Source organism: Lepus europaeus, chromosome 4, assembly GCF_033115175.1.
Source record: "Lepus europaeus isolate LE1 chromosome 4, mLepTim1.pri, whole genome shotgun sequence".
NCBI classification, from domain to species: domain Eukaryota; kingdom Metazoa; phylum Chordata; class Mammalia; order Lagomorpha; family Leporidae; genus Lepus; species Lepus europaeus.
This window is the reverse complement of record NC_084830.1, coordinates 159684674-159706128: the sequence shown is the minus strand read 5'-3', so window position 1 is coordinate 159706128 and position 21455 is coordinate 159684674.

The following is a 21455-nucleotide window of genomic DNA, read 5'->3' as shown; positions in this document are numbered from 1 at the left end:
GATTTCTGTTATCTTCCGAATTCACCTTAACTTATGCTTTCAGCACCTACACAACATTTAACTGACGTTAATCACACAGATAAAATTTTAAAGTACTACTCTACTATGTTTAAAAGAAGACATAGGAAAAAACTGACATCTGGTCAAACAAGTTTTGGGAAAATGCACTTGAAAATTTGTATTTCATACAGTTGTCAAGTTTGCTTTTTGGAAGACGATGTTAAATGAATCGGAGATAAGCCAAACACTGGGACAAAATGATCCCCTATCACACAGGGGATCCTGGACTCAAATCTAGAATAATGAACTTTAAAAGCTTAAGAAGAAAACATTTAATTCAATAAAAATGCGAAAAGGATTCTAGCAATTTGCCAGAGAAGTCATATAGAGAAAGAAAATAAGCCCACAAAAGGAAGCTCAACATGGTCATATAGAAAATGAAAACTTATGTGCAAATATTCATAGTAGCTTTGTTCACAATGGCTCAAATCTGGACACAACCTTAATGTGCTACAGCTACTGAATGGATACACAAATTGTGGTACGTCCATACTCCATGGTAATAAAAAGGGCCAACACTTCACCCTGGTATCCATTCTGGCTTCTCACCACTTAGAGAAGCTTGTGCTTCTGCAGAATGGAACCCACCTGCTTTCTCCCTGAGATGCGCTCAGGGCCGCCAGGGTCCAGCTGCAGTTGGAAGACTTATTTTCTTGAACTTGCGCATGGTAATCGTCATGGAATTCATTTTCCTTCCTGCTTCACTTCATCTCTATGATTTCTGAAATCCTCTTAGATAGATTCCCCTTTATGAGTTTTGCCAGAACCAAATATTCAAAATCCATTCCAGGAACATGTTAAAGTTTTTCATTATTTGACCACTTCAGAGCATATAGATGGGAAGATGTCATTTATTTCCCCTCAAGTATTGAAATCACTGTTATTCAATAACTGCTGCTATCTTTTCCTAATTTGCTACTTGATGCAGACTTGCCTTTGTGTGAAAATTAACTATTTTTATCTTGCAGAAGGCTTCATTCTTAACTGTTTATGTTTCAAGATTTCACAGGTTGCCTGGACATTGACTGCTGTCATTCATTATGGTACATATTCAGTTCCAGTTTGCAAGGTAAAAAAAAATAAGCTTCTCTCAGGTTTGGAGCCACTTTTCTGTTATTTCTTTGATTTCCACTCTTGCTAACATATATACGACTTGCTTTTTCTATGTTCCTTGATAAGATTAATTTATTGTTTATATTTCCTAACTTTTCAGATTTTTCCTCTTTGAAAATGTATTGTTTGATATATTGGCTTATTTCCCAAGTCTTCTAGTAAACCATTTCATTTTCATGGATATACATTTGATTTCCCAGAATTGCATTGTATTTATCTGATTACTCTGTTTACATAAAAGCTTCCAACTCTTTCCACGGCTTTTCAAGCTCTGCTATCGGGATATTAATCTGAATTTCCAACAATTATTCTTCTCAATTGTGTTGAATATATTCACATTTGCACCTTGCACCATTATGTTGTATACCTGGAAGGTCCCCAGTGCAATATATTTTAAAGAAACTTGGTGTTAAATTGGAAATGACATAGAAAATTAATCAATTAAAAAAAAATATCATGTAGGATCTCTGTCATTAATGTGCTGTACACTGTGATTTAATGCTATAACTAGTACTCCAACAGTATTTTTTCACTTTGTGTTGCTATGTGAGGGCAAACTGTTGAAATCTTTATATATACTAAACTGATCTTCTGTATATAAAGAGAATTGAAAATTAATCTTGATGTGAATGGAAGGGGAGAGGGAGCGGGAAAGGGGAGGGTTGCGGGTGGGAGGGAAGTTATGGTGGGGGGGAAGCCATTGTAATCCATAAGCTGTACTTTGGAAATTTATATTCATTAAATAAAAGCTTTTTAAAAAAAGATGGAGAATATTTCTCCCTGGAGATATGGATAGCCAGGACCACCTGAGATTACAGACGAAGCAGTCTGCCCCGTGAAAACTCAATATAAACAGCTTGAACACGAATACTTTTAAAAAGCTATAAGGAGAGAGAGGATCTTGAAAAACTTTCAATGAGAATGTGTATTAGAAAAAAGCAATACATCGACTGCACTTTTTTGCACCAAAATAAACTTGCATTTTCATTCCCTTGAATTATCTTAAGGTAGTTCAAAAAGTTAGTGGAAAAATCAGTTACAAGTTTACTTTGGCGACACTTTTCCCAGAAAGGATTTTGCACACACTGTGTGAGGGCCTCACCTATGAGGCCAAGTGGGAACTGTCTGGGATCACGTGGACCTATCCGTCCTCTCACGTGATCAGAGATTTAAGTTTGTGAACACTGAGAGCAGACAGACAAACCGTGCTTTTCCATTAACTTCTGCTTTTGAAATTATTGCAAAGTAGCAAAATTGTGTAGCAATGAAAACCAGTACCCAGACTCCCATCAAGTCGTCGTTCTGATGTGCTTATTTTTAGTATTTGTCTAATTTCCTTTGCCGTGTTGATCTAATTCTCTATCTAGCCTTGGGGGACAAGCTGCACATACATTATGGCCTTTTTGCCTTAAATGATTCAGTGCGCCGAGCTTGAGAACAGGGGCACTGTCTCTTCCCTAAATGGAATTTGACTGTTGTGCTCAAAATGCCTTTATAGAATTTTTCCCTCTCCACTCTCTGGGCTTGGATCATTTATTCCATTTAGTTGACATGTCTGTTGAGCTTCGTGGAATCTGGAACATTCCCACAATCTTGGTCTGCCATGCAACCTCCTTCTTGTGTTTCTCTCGTTTCCTCCTCAGCCAATCAAGGCTCTGCGCTGGGCTGCTGCAGGGTAAGGTGGTACCTGTCTCGGGCTTCCTCTGCTCTGCGACTATGCGTGACCTCCTGGTCCTGGGGGATGCCATTAGCTTTGATCACCAGTTTAATTGTTATCCTCTTTGTTCATTGCCAAATAGCTGCAGCTTCTTCCTGAAATTAACAAGCAGGCTTCCGGGAGATAGCTGAAGACCAAGTAAACACCCCGTTCATCAACATCATTCTCCCTAGACCCAGCCTCCACTGATAATTCTTGTTTGATCCTATCTGGATCCTGATGATTACAGAATGGTTTTCCTCTGAATGTATCAGCTTGGATATACCTTCTCTTGTGAGCCAGGACTCCCCATCCCCCACCATGTTTACTGCTTATCCATCTCGCTGTTACTGCTATGGGCATGAAGTCTGACTTTCCAGCATTTGAAATTCTTTTCTGTCGTTTCCTATTTTGGTGTTCAAATTGTCCTAGATGTGGGCAGTTATAACCCATCTAAGCCGACTCCCGCATCCTTGGTCATTTTTTCTTTGGCATTTGCTTCTATTTTGACTTAACAAGATGTTCCAGGCTCATCTTGTTCCATCTCTGTGCCCATTCTGTGTCCCTAAATAGGCCAGTTTTCTGAGGAGTCACAATTGGTTTTAGCGAACACAAGAATTAGAGGTTACCTCATCCTGATACCCTTACAGCCAGTGGGTATCTTTACCTCCTGGCCACTTCATACGACAGGAAGTATAGACATACGTGTATAATACATGTATATGAGTACAACAGGTACACGCATGCAAGGGTATGTAAAATGTTCATGGAAAAACGGACTTGAAAGATTCCATTTTTTCATGAACTTGTTAAAAACCCTTTGAGCTTATATTTGCATATAAACATGCCCATGATCACACAAATGCATATAAGAGTCTTCAAAGCACTCATGGAAATGCTTATTAGGAACAAACCACTCAGGGTTATCCAAAGTTTTGCACACAGCTAGACTTATCTTTTTATACCCCTTTCTGTAAACATTCTCTCTCATATTTTAGAAAATATTAGTTCATACAAGTACTCCAAGTCCAGTCCACAGAGATACCTTCCCCCAGTCTTTCAGTGTCCCTTTCTCCACAGTAAAAACTCTGGTTCTCAACAAACTCAATAGCTTTGCTCATTTTCTCAGTCCACTAAGAGAAGTGATGTGGTTGCGCATCACCTCTCCCGTATCACTACAATGGACAGGAATACTACTTAACGTGAGCTGGGGACTCCCTGGCGCTTCTTCCTCTCACCACAACCTAGGATGAGGTCCTCCAGTCCATTTCCACTTTTATAAATAATTTGCATTTGTCCTTTTTCCTGCCTTTTTCCATTCTTATTTTTCTGTCATGTATTTTTTCTCCCTTCATCATTATAGTTTTCATTTGGGGCTGATGCTGTGGCACAGTGGGTTAAGGTGCAGCCTGCAATGCTGGCATCTCATATGGGCACTTGTTCAAATCCTGGCTGCTCTACTTCTGATCCAGCCCTGTGCTAGTGGCCTGAGAAAGCCGTGGAAGATGGCCCAAGTCCCTGGGCCCCCTGCACCTATGTGGGAGATCCAGAAGAAGCTCCTGACTCTGGTACTGATCTGGCCCAGCCCTGGCCATTGCAGCCATCTGGGGAGTGAACCAGTAGATGGAAGAATTCTCTCTCTCTCTCTCTGTAACTCTACCTTTCAAATACATAAACTCTTTTAAAAAACACTTTTTATTAAAATGTAATCAGGACTAACATTTGTTTGGAGTAGATGTATGGTGAAGCTGTAAGTCCTCACTTGGGATGCCTGCCTCCCATTGTAATGTGCCTGGCTCAGTTCTCGGCTCTCCTGCGTCCCACCCAGCTTCCTGTCCCTGTGCACTCTGCGACACAACAGGGATGGCTCCAGCATTTGGATCCCTGCCATTCACAGAGAAAACCTGTGAGCTCCTAGCTTCAGCCTGGCCAGGCATTCAGAGAGTGAGTCAGCAGACGAAGGCTCTCCCTGTTTGTCTCTCTGTCTCTATGCCTTTCTGATAGAAAAAAAAATAAATATTTTTAAGAATTTGCTCATTTATATTCGGTTGTGTTGGTCTTCTTCCCATAGTTGTTGATATAATTCTATTAGTTGTCTTTGAAGATTGCTGACACGCTATCAGATACAAAACAGTGCAGAAGACACCACTCGGAGAGATGTCGGTCCTACCACACTCCTACAGATAACCAGGTAACTGCATTATTTGCTCTTGGAGCCGCCATGTTTCCTTTTTGAAATGATAAGCAGGCACATTTTTATACCTTAATTCCCTTACATCTTACACAAATAGCAGGTTCCCTTATAGGCTCGTTTCAACTTTGTATTTAATGATGTCTCCTGGAAATCGGATTGTTTCAGTTCATGGAGACTTTCCTCGTTCTGTTATACAGCTGTATTGGGCTCCGTGGCAAGCACACTTTTTATTATACTTTATTCCATGCTGTATGTTTGGACTTGAAATTGGTTTCAAATGCGTTGTACTTAGAAACAGTGCTACAATCAAATAACTTTGGGCTTATGGTTTTTCCTTGTTGGTGGTTTATCTTCAGAATAAACTCCTAAAACCAGAGGATCCGTGGGGAAAGGTAACTGTACTAGGGGTTTTGTTGTCCATCACCGGTTTCCTTCAATAGGTGTTGAATTACCGTCCATCTCCACAGGTGATGTAAGAAGATAGCTACTTCCTAGGCAGCCTGGTGCTTGGTGATCCTGGCAGGCAAGGAAGCAGGGCACCGTCCTCCCCTCCATCAGCTCCAACGTGTGGTGCACTTGAGGTCTTTGCTTTTAAAAGGTTAGCTCATTTTCTGTGAGACGTGAGAAATATCCACTCCTAGTATTTGTCCTGCGTTTCCAAAGGTGAGAGGAGAGTCTAGGTGCTCATTCACACTTTAAGCCGTCCACTCAGTTTGATAACCACATTTGCAGAATGACGGCCCCAGCCAAGCAGGTGTCTTTGGGCTGCTTGGATATCACATCACAGAGCTACAGACCTCTGCTACTGGAACCTGAGGATCTCCAAGTTGAATTCCACATGGAAAAATAAAACAATAGATGGAGTTTACCTCTGATAAAATAAGGGACAGTAGCTGATACAAATGGAAATAACAGGCTGAGATGATCCCATGAGGTACACTGTTCTCTAATGGCCTTGGGTACTTGGAGACTTCCTGTGTCCTCTCAGCTCATTCTACTCTCAAGGGACAAAGAACCATGTACTCACTCTGACATTCTCACAATCACCGACGTGTTTCTATTGTTCTGTCTCCTGTGGAAGTCAAGCATCTCTTAGCACTCCCCAAGTCTGTTAAACTAATAAGTCACCTAAGATAAGGGATCTTTAGCAAAGAGAGGAAGTAATTTTAAATTAAAGTCAAGATAGGGAGATAAATTATTTTATTTATAAACTCCTAGCTCATCGCATTATAAAAAGACTAAACTTTTGTCTTCATAACTATATGTATCGCCTTGCCTCCCTGTGCATTTTAATTTTGTTTATTACACAAAGAAGTGACAGTTTGTCCTTTTCTGTGTAGCAAAAAAAAAAAAGACAGTTTTTCTTTAATGGTAATTTATTGAACAAGGCAGGCTTCTGTCTGTCATCTTCCAAGTAGTCTGGATGGTGAACATTTTCAAATTACATGGTCTGCAATTCCTGGTTACACTACATTTATACCTGCTTTCAGACCCACTGAGCTGAATTTGATGAGGCTGCATTTGGTCCAAATCTGTTACGGGGTGCATAATGGAAACTGCTTCACTGAGGCTAGCTAGGCTCCCTTCATTCTGTCAGCCACTGAAAACTACCTGGTACCACCACAGACATGCCGCATTTGTGTTAAAACACCACTGGATTTCTCTCCTAGGGTGTGGATGACAATCCACCTGGCTGTGCGGGGACCGTCCAACACGACAGGTTCCAGGAAAAGCAAATGAGCAAAGCTGCTTAGTCCACGGGTGCAGACTCAGCAGGATGAGCAGAAATTCAGACAGAAAGATTCCATGTGAATAGGAATATTAGAAATGGGTCTGTTGCACTTAAGAACAGGTGCTCAGCCGCCAAAGAGACAAGGCAACATTTGTCTCCTCCTCCACAGATAAGAAGTCAAACATAAGTAACTATATTTTGATGCAAATGCCCGAAAGAGAACATGGGAACCCGTAGGACACAGAGCCCAGTGATGGTGGCATAAAGAGAGGAACAAGTGCACCGGCAGCCATGACTCAAGCCTGTGGCTGGGGCTAATCCTCAGCGTAGGACAAAGGGCAGGTGACAGATGCCTGACCCCATCTGCGGTGACGCTGGTGTCTGCAATCTTAGCGACAGGAAGAGCCACCATCACCACAGACTTGGGGCCCCGCTGAGGGTGCTCCCTGGAGGACACACAGTAGTGTGCTTCATAGAAAAAGCTCAGGTTTCTAGTCCACCCTCCAGCACCAGAGCACAGGCTATGACAGTGTGATGCCACCGTGAGAAAGGAGTCACTGCTGGCACATGTGCCGCTCCAGGCGACAGAAACCCCTGCATCGCCCCATCTGTGGAATCCTGCAGACGTCACACTACCCTAGCAGAGGACCACAGCCTAACGCATCTACCCAGAGCCAACAGCAGCAGGGACCCTGCCACCTTAGTGCCATCAGTATCACACACTGGACAGGTGCTTTGGCCACAGCAGGGCGGATTCTGCTCACAGGTGTCTAGAAGCAGGGGTTTCTGTCTCTGAAGACCTGGGGATGTTCCCTTCATGCTTCCCCCAGAGCAGTGCATACCACCCCAGACTTGGGACCGACCTTGCTTTGCGTCACTTTCTGAGCCTGTACCACCCTTGGAGGACATGGACAGTTGTGTACAGTTATCCCAGACATGAGCGCAGCACTGCCCTAACTCCAGTCACCAACTCCAGGACCCACATGACCCTGTTCCAACTGAGAGGAGGCCACCCTTTCCATGCTACTGTTGCCATCACTCAGTGGAAAAAGATACAGGAGCATACAATTCAATGTCCAACTGAAATTGCAGCCAAAGCAGCCTATCAACCCAGTATCCTAGGACACATATTTGGGGAAAAAAAAAATAAAAAAGCCTTTGATCCACAAAAGCCACATTTGAAAAGCAACAGAAACAACTGACTCACAGAGGAGCACGTCACAACACAGGGAAACAAGCAGTATGGGAAATAAAGGTGACAGATAACCCTCCATGCTTCTCTTTTGGCTAAGTTTTCTTTCATTTATGAAGGAGAAATACACTTTTCAACACAAGCCACAACTGAAGGACTTCTTCTTAACCAGACCAGTCTTAAAAAGATGTTTAAGAGTTTAAGGGAGGCTGCCACTGCAGCTCAATAGGCTAATCTTCCACCTGTGGCGCCGGCACACTGGGTTCTAGTCCCGGTCGGGGCGCCGGATTCTGTCCCGGTTGCCCATCTTCCAGGCCAGCTCTCTGCTATGGCCCGGGAGTGCAGTGGAGGACGGCCCAAGTGCTTGGGCCCTGCACCCCATGGGAGACCAGGAGAAGCACCTGGCTCCTGCTTTCGGGTCAGCGTGGTGCGCCGGCCACAGCGCAACGGTCGTGGTGGCCATTGGAGGGTGAACCAACGGCAAAAGGAAGACCTTTCTCTCTGTCTCTCTCTCTCACTGTCCACTCTGCCTGTCAAAAAATAAGAAAAAAAAGAGTTTAAGGGAACCCTATTATTGGAAACAATGAAGGATACCTAACATCATGAAAACTTTTGAGACTACAAGACCCACTAGAGAAAGGAAAAAAGGATATTCAAAATGAAAAAAAAATGCTTAAAAGTGAAGAGACTAAGCCATTATCTTTGAATACTTATTTTTAAGGTAAATAGACTAAATAACTTCAATTAAAAAATACAGACTGGGTAGATGTAAAAAACGAGTCCCAATATTCTGCTGCCTACACAAAACTCATTTCACTCATGACAGGATTGAAAATAAAAGGCTGGGAAAACATATTTCATGAAAACGGAGATGAAGAGTAAGCAAGATTAGGTGTATTGACATCAGACAACATAGATTCTAGGGCAAAAACTGTAAAAAGACACAAAGAATGTCACTACATAAATAAAGGATCAATCCCAAAAGAAAGTGTAAATGTATACACCTCTCATACCAGTATACCCAATTTCCTAAAAACAAATATTATTCAAAATATAGAGAAGTTTCATCAATGCGTGGATCATGGTTTCATCAATGAGTAGATCGTTGAGACAAAAAAATCAACACTAAGACAGCAGAGTTATGCCGCACTACGGACCACGTGGATGTCACAGACTTTTCTTCATATTCTATACAACAGATGGCAAGTAGACTCTTCATCAGCATACGGAACAGTCTCTAGGATAGACCATACATCAGACAACAAACCAAGTCTCAACAAATTCAAGATTATCACAATCATATCACGTATCTTTTCTGATCACAATGGAATAAAAGTAGAAATTAGAATTAAAAATGGTAAGGATTATTGAAACTCGTGGAGACTGAACATACTTCTGATGAATAGTAGCTTACTGACTATATCAAAAAGTAAATATGAAAAAATCTTGAAGCTAGTGAAAATGGAAATAGCATATCAAAACCTATATGATACACCAAAAGCAGTACTAAGAGAATTTTACACCAGCAAGGGCTTACCTACACAAACAAAAAAGATAGTCAATAAACACCCAGAGGATATTTCTCAATAACCTAGAAATGCACGGATAAATAAACCCACAGTTACTAGAATGAAAGAAATAATACAGATAAGAACAATGACATAGAAAGTATAAAATATAAATGAAATGAACAGCCGGTTTTAGTCAAACATAATCAAGACTCAAATAAAATCAGGTATGGAAAAGGGGATATTACAACTGGTACCAGAGAAATCCAGTGCATCATTAGGAAATATCAGGAACAAGTATATGCCAACACATTGGAAAATGTCTATGAATAAACCTGTAAGTATATGTAACTTAACAGAAGTGAACCATCAAGCTACAAAAACCTGAGAGAATCAGTAATACCTACGACTGAGTGAGTATCAAAAATCTCCCAACAGAGACAAGTCCAGGACCGGATGGTTTCACTGCTGATTTCTACCAAACATTTAAGTAACTCCAGTTTCCCCAGTGAATTAGCTAAATGGGCGAGATTCTTAGAAATCATTTCATGAGGCTAGGGTCACCTTGATTCCAAAATCACACAAAGACAAAATGATAAAAAAAAAAAAAAGGAAAACTACTGACCAATTCCCCTAATGAACATAGATGCAAAGATTCTCAATAAAATACCAGCAAATGGAATCCCGCACTACAGAAAGATAATACAATGACCAAATAGAATTTACTCCACAGATACAAAGGTGGTTCCACATTTGCAAATCAACACAGACATCAATAAAATGGAGGATAAAAGTTATATGCTGTTCATATTACACTCAGAAAAAGTATTTGATAAAATTAGCAAACATTCATGATAAAAAATCTTCAACAGGTATAGAAGCAACGTATGTCAATATAATGACATTTATGACAAACTCCTACCCAACATCGGATAGAGTGAGGAAAACCTAAACCCATTTCCTCTAAAATCTGGAGCCAGACAAAAATGTCACTGCTCTTACTGTATATGGTTTTGGAACTTTTAACACAATGATTAGGCAAGAGGAATAAAAGGTCTACAGATAAGAATGAAGGAGGTTAAATTATCTCTTTAAGACATCATTCTATACACAGATAAACTGAAATACTCCATGAAGGAAATGTTAAAACTGAATACGAATCCAATTCAGTGGTAGGATATGCAATCAACACAGTGTCAGTAATATTATGCAGTCCCATAGCAAACTAAAAAAAAAAAAAAAAGACTAGACCAATCATATTCATAACAGCCACAACAATATTTTAGAATAAATTTTTACGAAAGATGTGAATGGTTAATGAAAAGTACAATGAATATACATAACATTAATGAAAGAAATTTATGAAGGCATACAAAAAATGAAAAGAGCTTTCATATTCAAATATTAAAAAGTCCATGGTATTCAAAATGATAGCATAGATTAAACACAATTCAAAAAATTACCAATGACACCATACATAAAACTAAAAGTTCATATGGAAGAACAAAAGTGGCCAAGTAGCTGAAACAATCCTGAAAAAATGACCACAACATGATACATCAAAATACCAGATTTTTATATAGACTGCAGAGTCATTGTACCCAAACAGCATGGTACTAGGTAAAAACAGACATAGACTGATGGGACACAAGAGAGATCCCACTGATCTTTGGCAAAAATGCGAACACATCCACAGGAGAGTAAACAGTCCCTTCCATAAAGATTGAAACCTCGATCAGCTTTAATCACCCTCTACGAAAATCGATTTGAAATGGAACAAAGACCTAAATATAGGATCCAAACTGTACACTGTGAAACTACTAGCAGAAAACCTAAGGGAAGCCGTTCAATACATCAATATAGGAAGTGACTTTTATGGAAGGCTGCCAAAGGAAAGGAAGTAAGACCAGGCTAATGGCAGTAAGAACTTCTGCATAGCCCAAGAAACAATCAGCAGAGCAAAGATGTAACTGACAGACTAGGAAACACATCTGCCAACCATTCACCTGACAAAGGATTCATGCCCAGAATCCATAAGGAACTCAAGAAACTCAACAAAAATAACTCCATTAAGAAATGAATTTCTCCCACCAGGTTGCCAAGGTTACCAAGATCAGCCTTTGCCCTGACTTTTGATGAACAACTTAATACTTTATCCATTTTAGTATTTTTGTTTGTTTGTTCTACTTAGTACTATTGGCTGAATTCTGTAATTAATACACAGTTATTCTTAAGTGTTGAAACTTAACTGAAAAGTGATCCCTGTTAAATATAAGAGTGGGAATAAGAGAGGGAAGAGATGTACAATTTGGGACATGCTCAATCGGACTTGCCCCAAATGGTGGAGTTAGAAACGTGCCAGGGGATTCCAATGCAATCCTATCAAGGTGGCATGTACCAATGCCATCTCACTAGTCCAAGTGATCAATTTCTGTTCATAATTGATCATAATGATAGGACTAAGAGTCAAAGGGATAACATAAACAAGACTAGTGTCTAAAATACTAACCAATAGAATAAAAAAAAAAGGAGAGAACAATCCAACATGGGAAGCGGGATACACAGCGGACTTATAGAATGGTGGATGTCCTAAATGGCACTCTGGCCTCAGCATCAGCCCTTAAGGCATTCAGATCTGGCTAAAGAGCCCATGAGAGTATTTGAGGCATGGAAAGCCACGACACTCTGGCAAAAAACAAACAAACAAACAAACAAACCCTAAGTGAAAGATCTCTGTGAGTGAGATCCCAGTGGAAAGAACAGGGCCATCAAAGAAGGAGGTACCTTTCTCTGAAGGGAGGAGAGAACTTCCACTTTGACTATCACCTTGTCTAAATATCATCAGAGTCGGCAAACTCAAAAGGCTTCCGTAGCCTTGGCAACTCATTACAAGAGCCTCGGGTGATTCCTGACACCATAAACAAGAGTATCAATTTGTTAAGTCAACAACAGGAGTCACTGTGCACTTATTCCTCATGTAGGATCTCTGTCCTTAATGTGCTGTACATTCTGATTTAATGCTATAACTAGTACTCAAACAGTATTCACTTTGTGTTTCTGTGTAGGTGCAAACTGTTGAAATGTTTATATACAGAAGATCAGTTTAGTATATATTAAGAGAATTGAAAATGAGTCTTAATGTGAATGGAAGGGGAGGGGGAGAGGGAGCGGGAGATGGGAGGGTTGCAGTTTGGAGAGAAGTTACGGGGGGGAGGCCACTGTAATCCATAAGCTGTACTTTGGAAATTTATATTCATTAAATAAAAGTTTAAAAAGATGAAATGTATTTCTCAAAATCAGAAACACAAATGCCCAGACAAGTACCTGATAAAATGGTTGATATCACCAGTCATCAAGGAGATGTAAATCAAAACAATGCTATACATCTCATAGTAGTTACAATGACTATTATTCAAGAAAAATAACAAATCTAGCAAGGATATAGAGAGAAGGAACCCTGATACACTGTTGGTGGAAATACAACTTAGTACAGCCATTACTGAGGGCAGCTTGGAGCATTCTCCCAAAACTAAATGTTGATCTACCAAGTTATCCAGCCGTCCCGCATGCAGATATATATCCAAAAGTAATGAAATCAGCCTATCCAAGAGATACCAGCACTCCTTTGCCCATACAGCACTATCCACAACAGAGAAGACTTAGAATCAAGGAAGGTACCCACCAAGGATGAATGGATAGAAAACCAGTGGGACATGCACACAATGGGAAATTGCTCCATCATAAGAAGAATGAAATCTTTGTACTTGTAGCAAAATGGATGGAGCTACGGATTCAAAATGGATAGATCACTGTGTTAGGTCACTATGCAAGCCATAGGGAAATAAATATCTACGATCTCTCTGATATTTGGGATAAAAAAACTAGATCTGCTCATATTTGTTTGCTTACTAGAAGCTGGAATGTTTGAGTGGAAGAGGGAGAGAGGGAGGTGGAAACGTGGATAAGAAAACACTCAGATGTACCAGGTTGAAGTGTTTCACAGCACAGTGGACTATGGCTCTCAATAAGAAACCATACACTTATTAAAATCTGGACTCCAGGTGCTCATGGACTCGAAACACAAAAGTAAATAAGCTGGTTGCCCAACTTGATTAGTTTATACTGTATTTACTGAATTCACATGTTGAGATCTGCATATACCCCTGTTAAACTGCACAGTGATATTTTAGTTAACACTTTCAAGTAATAAAGTGGTTGGTAAAAATGGTCTTTGATTCCAGATACGAGAATCTACACTGCTTAAAATCAAGACTTCCAAACGTCCAGTCAACCATGGCTGATTGGCGCCTTCCCTGGAGCAGAGCTGTTCGAAAGCATCCGAGCCTTTAGAGACTTGCAGAGCTAAACACTAGGTTGTCTCAAACATGTTTTTTTTTTTCCCTTCCCACACACTTAGGACACAAGTGACTCATTTCTCCAGCCAAGCACACGGCAATAATGGCTAGCTCTTGTTTGTCTTTACTCCACATGAGAAGCAAATCTCCCTCTAGGCTTGTTTTTCCAAAGTACACATTTACCCCAAATTGAAAAATGGAAAAAATAGTCCCCCTTCTCTAGTGGAATCTCCAGAGAGGACATGCTGCATGCAAACAAAGTTTGTTTTATCGAGGTCGATGTTAAAATGCAGGTAAAGAAATGTGGATTGTCTTGTTAGAGTGAATCCAAAGTAAACAAATGAAAAGCGGATGGATTGCGGCGCCGGCACACCGGGTTCTAGTCCCGGTCGGGGCACCGATCCTGTCCCGGTTGCCCCTCTTCCAGGCCAGCTCTCTGCTGTGGCCAGGGAGTGCAGTGGAGGATGGCCCAAGTGCTTGGGCCCTGCACCCCATGGGAGACCAGGAGAAGCACCTGGCTCCTGCCATCGGAACAGCGCGGTGCGCCGGCCGCAGCACGCTACCGCGGCGGCCATTGGAGGGTGAACCAACGGCAAAGGAAGACCTTTCTCTCTGTCTGTCTCTCACTGTCCACTCTGCCTGTCAAAAAAAAAAAAAAAGAAAAAGAAAAGCGGATGGAAGCAGGATCATCTTTAGGTTGCACCTACTAAGAGTAAAGAAGCACTTGTTCACACCCTCCTTGGGTGCCAATCTGAGTCCCAGACGTATACCATTTTCCTTCCTTGACATTTAGATGGACACAGAAGTGCAGGAAAATGCTTAACTGTGATAATGATATAGAGCATCACAAAGCCAGAAGAGAAAACCATGACAAACTGCATACTCACAGTCAGAAGTTCTAGACAAAATCCCACTGCCTTTTCTTCTCCGTGACCCTACAGTGGTCACATCAACCATAATACATCTGCTTTCACAAGGCCAGAAGTGCCAAGAGCAAGGGATGCTCCATATGCCACAAACATTTTCAAAAGGATCACAGGAGACTGCATTTGGTTTACCGGAAATTGTCCCAACCACTGAAGTTCAACAATGCCCTCTCACGGAAGACCTCCTTGTTCCCTGTGATATGTTGCTTGTCCCATGCTTGCCTGTGACTCAGTCGCAAACAGTTATAAACCTTAGTGATTAGAGCTCTCCCTTCTTGAAGACCATGACCTGTTATAGGGTGGGAGGGGAATGTATTTAATTTACTTGCCTCGTAGTGCATACTACCAAACAGGCACTCCACCCACAAGTTCATACTCATGTACGGTCAGCTTGGAATAAAGTGAATAGACTTATGTAGTATGTACAACACCAAAAATGTTGGATAGTTAAACACAGAAACTCCAAGGTTATACTCTCATTCTTCTGTCCCAATCAAAATTGGTTCCCAATGCCACATGACTTTAAAACATCATGAAGAGTAGTCGCTATAAGGAAACCTAGAAGAACTGCTTATGTGATCAGAAACAGGAGTTGCTTCAGAATTTGGAAAGAAAGCATTAAGAAAAATTCAAGCATCAATTTTTCACCTGCAACAACAAACTGAAATTACAAGAAGGTATTGACATATAAAACACAAGTATACAATGTAGAGTCGGTTCAAGAACTAGAAAATTGTTTATTTCCTTGTCTTCATTCCAGTCTTCAATGAGTGAGCAAATGTTTCCAAATTATCCCATTGTTTTCCTAAGCAGTATTTTGTTCTGGTATACGCCATGGTTCCATAATTAATAATTCACAATAAATGAGAGAGCCCCCTGGAGCAAGTTTTCACTAGCAGTTAAGACTCCCCTCATACTACATCAGAGTACCAGATTCTGACCCCCAGTTCTACCCCCAACTCTAGTCTCCCACCAATAGACACCTGGGAGACAGACGTGATGGCTCAACCAACTGGATTCCTGGCACCTGACTCTGACCGCAGTCTAACCCCAGCCTTGGCAGGCATTTGGACAGTGAATCAGAGGACAGGAGCTCTCTCCCTATGTCTGTCTCTATTTCTCCCTCTCTCCCTCTCAAATAATTTATAAACAAGAAGAGCGCTCCTTGGGTGGGGACCTCAGTGACATTCACTGACTTACAGTTCATACTCCTTCCCACTAATAAGGCTTTGGTTCACGCCACTTGCTGTAATAAACGCCGAATGCAGGACAAAGTGCTGGCAAGCAGCTGCTCTGTGTATCCAGCAGCGTCAGCAGCCCAGGCCGTTAACCTGGTAGTGTCCATCACCCACACCTCTCAGACACCCAACAGAAAGATCCAGAACTGGGCAGCTGTGATTTTTGAAACACCTGTTTCTTAGCTTGTTTTAAATAACCCACGACATCATGTTTACTATTTCTCCCAACATACTCATTCCCTTGTTCTTTAACTACACAGTATTTGTATCAACTTTGTGCCTTACAAATATTCATCATCTTTCTCATCTTCATTACTATTGAACCAATCAAATATGCTTTTGTAAAAAATCTTTCCTCATCACAAGTTATGGCTGATCACCTAACATCAGTGATGAGAAAATGAGCAAAATTATTGAGTTTTTTTTTTCTTTAAAAGTACCCTGTATCTTATTGAATAGTTACCAGTGACTTTATCCATCTCATTTAAAGCAAATTCAAAAATTCTGGGGAGTCCTGAGATAGAAAAAACAACACTGAACTGTGGACTCTTAAAATTGAAGTCCTGGGGCTGGTGCTGTGGTGTAGGTTAAGCCTCTACCTACACTGTCAGGTCAACATCTCCTGTCAGCACTGGTTCAAGTCCTGGCTGCTCCACTTCCACTCCGGCTCCATGCTAATATGCCTGGGAAAGCAGTGAAAGATGGCCCATGTGCTTGGTCCCCTGTACCCATGTGGGAGACCCGGAAGAAGCTCCTGGCTTCAGATCAGCCCAGCTCTGGGCATTGCGGCCATTTGAGGAGTGAACCAGTGGATGGAAGACCTCTCCTAGCCCCCCTTCTTTCTGCTTTATAAATCAATAAATAAATCTTTAAAAACAACTGGAGTCTAGTGAGCCTCCAAAATATGACCTGCAGCATCATTGAATAATTGTCACTCACTTACATAAACAAGGAAATGGTGTTAGCATTTTGATATCCATCTTTCCTTCTATGTGGAGTTGGTGAGTTCCAAGGGAGATGCTAGTGATAAACATGTCTTGTAAACTCTCCAGGGCATTAAAATTATCAAGTAGGGCCAGGCCTTCATGCTTTGCACATCGGCTTATAAAAACGGCAACACTGCTCCTTTTTCATGTCATCATTTATAACTGAGTTTAATTCAGTGGCCATAGATTCCCATAAAACCCTAAGACTCTGATGAGAGAGTATTTCATAGGAGACATCTCGAGCTATTACTGGGAAGGGGGTTGAGAAGGTTACAGACAGCCACGTTGCGGGAGGGAGGTGCCTCAGCCCTGCAACAGAGGAGGAAGAATGTGATTATTTTATTAGAAGGAAGGGGAGAGGTCAGGAACAGAAAAGAAGAAACAGGAAGCTGTGAAATGGGAAAAGAAGAATCATGGCATCAATTAGGTACAGAGAGGCTGCGCCAGATGGCCGGGGGAAGCGTGGGAGCAGACTCTGCAGGGACCAAGCCTCAGACAACTGCAACCGACTGTGACGGAGACGCAAGACTGTAAATCAAAGACACGGTTTTCTCTGTTAGGGCAGAATAACACCCAGAGAAACCTTACTTTTACCTCCTGTCACACACGGATGGTGGCTATTCCTTTAGGATATGCTTAAAGACCCTGTCCTAAATGTTGATGTTCTCACTGTTAAACGAAAATTGTTTTTCTGCATATGACTGGCAGCTACAGAATGTCCCCTAAAATCAAGAGAAACTGTTCGAATTAGCCCAGGTTTGAAAATCCTGGCCCCACACGGCAGGACAGCTGTCCAGATGAGCTGGTGGTGTCCTGTTCCAGGATTCCGTTGAGAGAGGCCTCCCCGAGTTCAGTAGCTGGACCACAGAAATCCTATTCAGTTCAATATTTGGAAAATCTTCTAAGAGGAAGTTCGCAAAAAAGATTCTCCGATTTCATGGTAACATCATCATGTGGCTGAGATTCCAGCTTAAAACTGAGCCACTAATGTTAAATTTCTACCAAATCAACATCCTCAGACTCTAAAATCCTGGCTTCCTTCTTAACCCTGTGCAGCTTTTAATAATTTTCATTCTTCCAGGCATTTTTCTTTCAAACGTAATTCTCAAAACCTGGCAACAGGACATTAAGACATCAAGCACTTAAAAAGCATCGAAGAGTGTGTAGCTAACCCCATCACTCCTTGCCATACAGCTTGTTTTTGTTTTTGTATTGAACTGGAAGTCACGGATACGAGAGATTCTACCTCCTGAGTTTTGCAAGGCTATGCAAAGGGAGGGCACCATTCCCGTGGGCACGGGTTTCCCACGTTCTTCTCTTGCCCGCATACCCTACCCATTCCTGACGGTGGCTCAGTCTGCATGTCGACTGTTCATTTATTAAGTTTCCATGGGAAGAGCTCATCGCCATACTCCCTTCACAGCCTCATAATTTCTGCTATGGTCAAAACCTGACAGTGAGTGCTGGACTTCTGCCTTGGGACTCCTCGAAGTCAGCCAAGGGAATATTTTCAGCATATCCAACGCTCCAACGATGACAGGTGAAGCTCCACAAAGTCCCCTAGACCCCTCCTGAGGTGTGTGTGGGACTGAACCCAACAAACCTAAGCAGTGGCCACAACGTGCACTCCCTGTACTGGCTGTTCCTCCTCTGCTCCATTCCACTCCTGTTCCCTAAGGAAATCTTCCAAACACAAACTTCTCCTTGGCCTTGAGCTTGCTTTCTTGGAAGACACCCAAAGCACTCTGTTAGTTCTCACTTCCTGCCCTCCCTTCCGGCACCATATGCCAGGACTGACAATACCCTGCTGACATCTGGCCAGCAGAACCCTTCCCCACTGGGGCCGGGGTTGTGGCGCAGCAGGTAAAGCCACTGCCTGTGGAGCTGGCATCGCATAGGGCCACAGGTTCAAATCCTGGTGGCTCCAGTTCCAATCCAGCACCCTGTAAATGGTCTGGGAAAAGCAACAGAAGATGGCCCACGTGTTTGGGCCACTGCCACACACATGGGAGACTGGACAAAGCTCCTGGCTTTGGCAGAGCCCAGCCCTGGTGGCCTTCCCTCTGTCTCTCTGTCCCTCTGTGTGTGTGTGTGTGTGTGTGTCTGCTCTCTCTGTAACTCTGACTTTCAAATAAAATGTAAATCTTTAGTAAAAAAGAATGCTTTCCCCTGCCCCGCGCCAGCCCTTGCTGGGGTTCTGTCACATCTGCCCAGCTGATTCGTTGCTGCAGAACCATCAGAGACTACCAAATTCTGAGCTGCTCCATCACCCATACCCCTGGCTGTAAGTCTCCACTGAGCATCTCAAGCCCCAGTACTGCCCACACCCTCGTAGCCACTGTCTCAACCTCCCCTACTGCCAGGTCCACCATCATCATTTTATTTCTGTCCTTCTCTTTGTAACGCAGGCAGCTCTGCTTGTAGGAGCCCAGTCACTCCTCTTTGGGGCAGAATCAACCAGTCATTGTACAGTTAAAAAAAAAACAAAACAAAAAAACTAGGCAACAAATTTTTTAGCTTTTTTTTCATTTCTAGTCTGAAAAGCCATGACTGATGAGAGCTGAGAGCAGAACGCCTCCGAGTGAGCCACGCCACCAGCAGGTACGTCCTCAGGCAATTACAAGGAAAGGTCACAGCCAAACTCCCGGTGAACACCAAAACCGTGTGGAATAGGAAGTCAAAGTTCCTCCAACTCCAGGACACCCATCCTGTCTCACGGAGATAGAATTCACTAAGACGACTGATCCAGGGGCTGGCACAGTGGTGTCCCGGGCTAAGCCTCTGCCTGTGGCCCCAGCATCCCATAAGGGCACCGGTTCATGTTCCAGTTGCTCCTCTTCTGATCCAGCTCTCTGCTATGGCCTGGGAAGGCAGCAGAAAATGGCCCAAGTGTCTGGACGCCTGCACCTGTGTGAGAGACCGGGAAGAAGCTCCTGGCTCCTGGCTTGGGATCGGCCCAGCTCTGGCTGTTGCGGCCATCTGGGGAGTGAACCAGCAGATAGAAGACCTTTCTGTCTGTCTGTCTGTCTCTAACTCTCTTAAATAAATAAATAAAATCTTAAGAAAATGAATAATCCAACCTCCCCTTGCTTTAGAAATAACTCAGTTAAAAATCGGTGTAGATAACCTGCAGCATCTTAGTACGGAGCAAGCAAGGCCACAGTATCATGTGGACCCTGCCATGGCAGGGCTGATGAGAGGGACCCAGGGTCAGTGCAGGGCCTGGTGTGTACACCCGCCCACACACCTGAATACACACACACACACCTGAATACACCCACACGTACCTCCACACACACCCACACACCTGCACATTAGTACGGAGCAAGCCAGTCCACAGTATCATGTGGACCCTGCCATGGCAGGGCTGATGAGAGGGACACAGGGTCAGTGCAGGGCCTGGTGTGTACACCCGCCCACACACCTGAATACACACACACCCACCTCCACACACCTGCACACACACCCACACCTGCACAAACCCACATGTACCTCCACACACACCCACAGACCTGCACACACCTGCACACACACACCTGAATACACCCACACGTACCTCCACACACACCCACACACCTGCACACACCCACACGCACCTGAATATACCCACACCCACCTCCACACACCTGCACACACACACCTGAATACACCCACACGTACCTCCACACACACCCACACACCTGCACACACCCACACGCACCTGAATATACCCACACCCACCTCCACACACCTGCACACACACCCACACCTGCACAAACCCACATGTACCTCCACACACACACCCACGGACCTGCACACACATGCACCTGCACACATACCCACACACCTGCACAAACCCACATGCACCTCCACACACCTGCACACATACCCACACACCTGAATACACCCACATGCACCTCCACACACCTGCACACATACCCACACACCTGAATACACCCACACCCACCTCCACACAACTGCACACACACCCACACACCTGCACAAACCCACATGTACCTCCACACATACCCACAGACCTGCACACACACGCACCTGCACACACACCCACACACCTGCACATACCCACACCCACCTCCACACACCTGCACACACACCCACACACCTGCACATACACCTCCACATCACATGCACCTCCACACACGTGCACACACACCTGCATACACTCACATACACCTCAATACAGCCACACACACACACCTCCACATACACCCACACACCTCCACACACCCACACATGCCTGCACGCCCACACACCTCTACACATACCCACATACCTCCACACACCAACACATGCCTGCACACCCACACACCTGAATACACCTACAAGCACCTCCACATACCTGTACTCACACCCACACACACCTGCACACACACACCCACACCTGAACTCACACCCACACACCTCCACACTCCACACATGCCTGCACACTCACACACTTCCACACACAATTTGTCA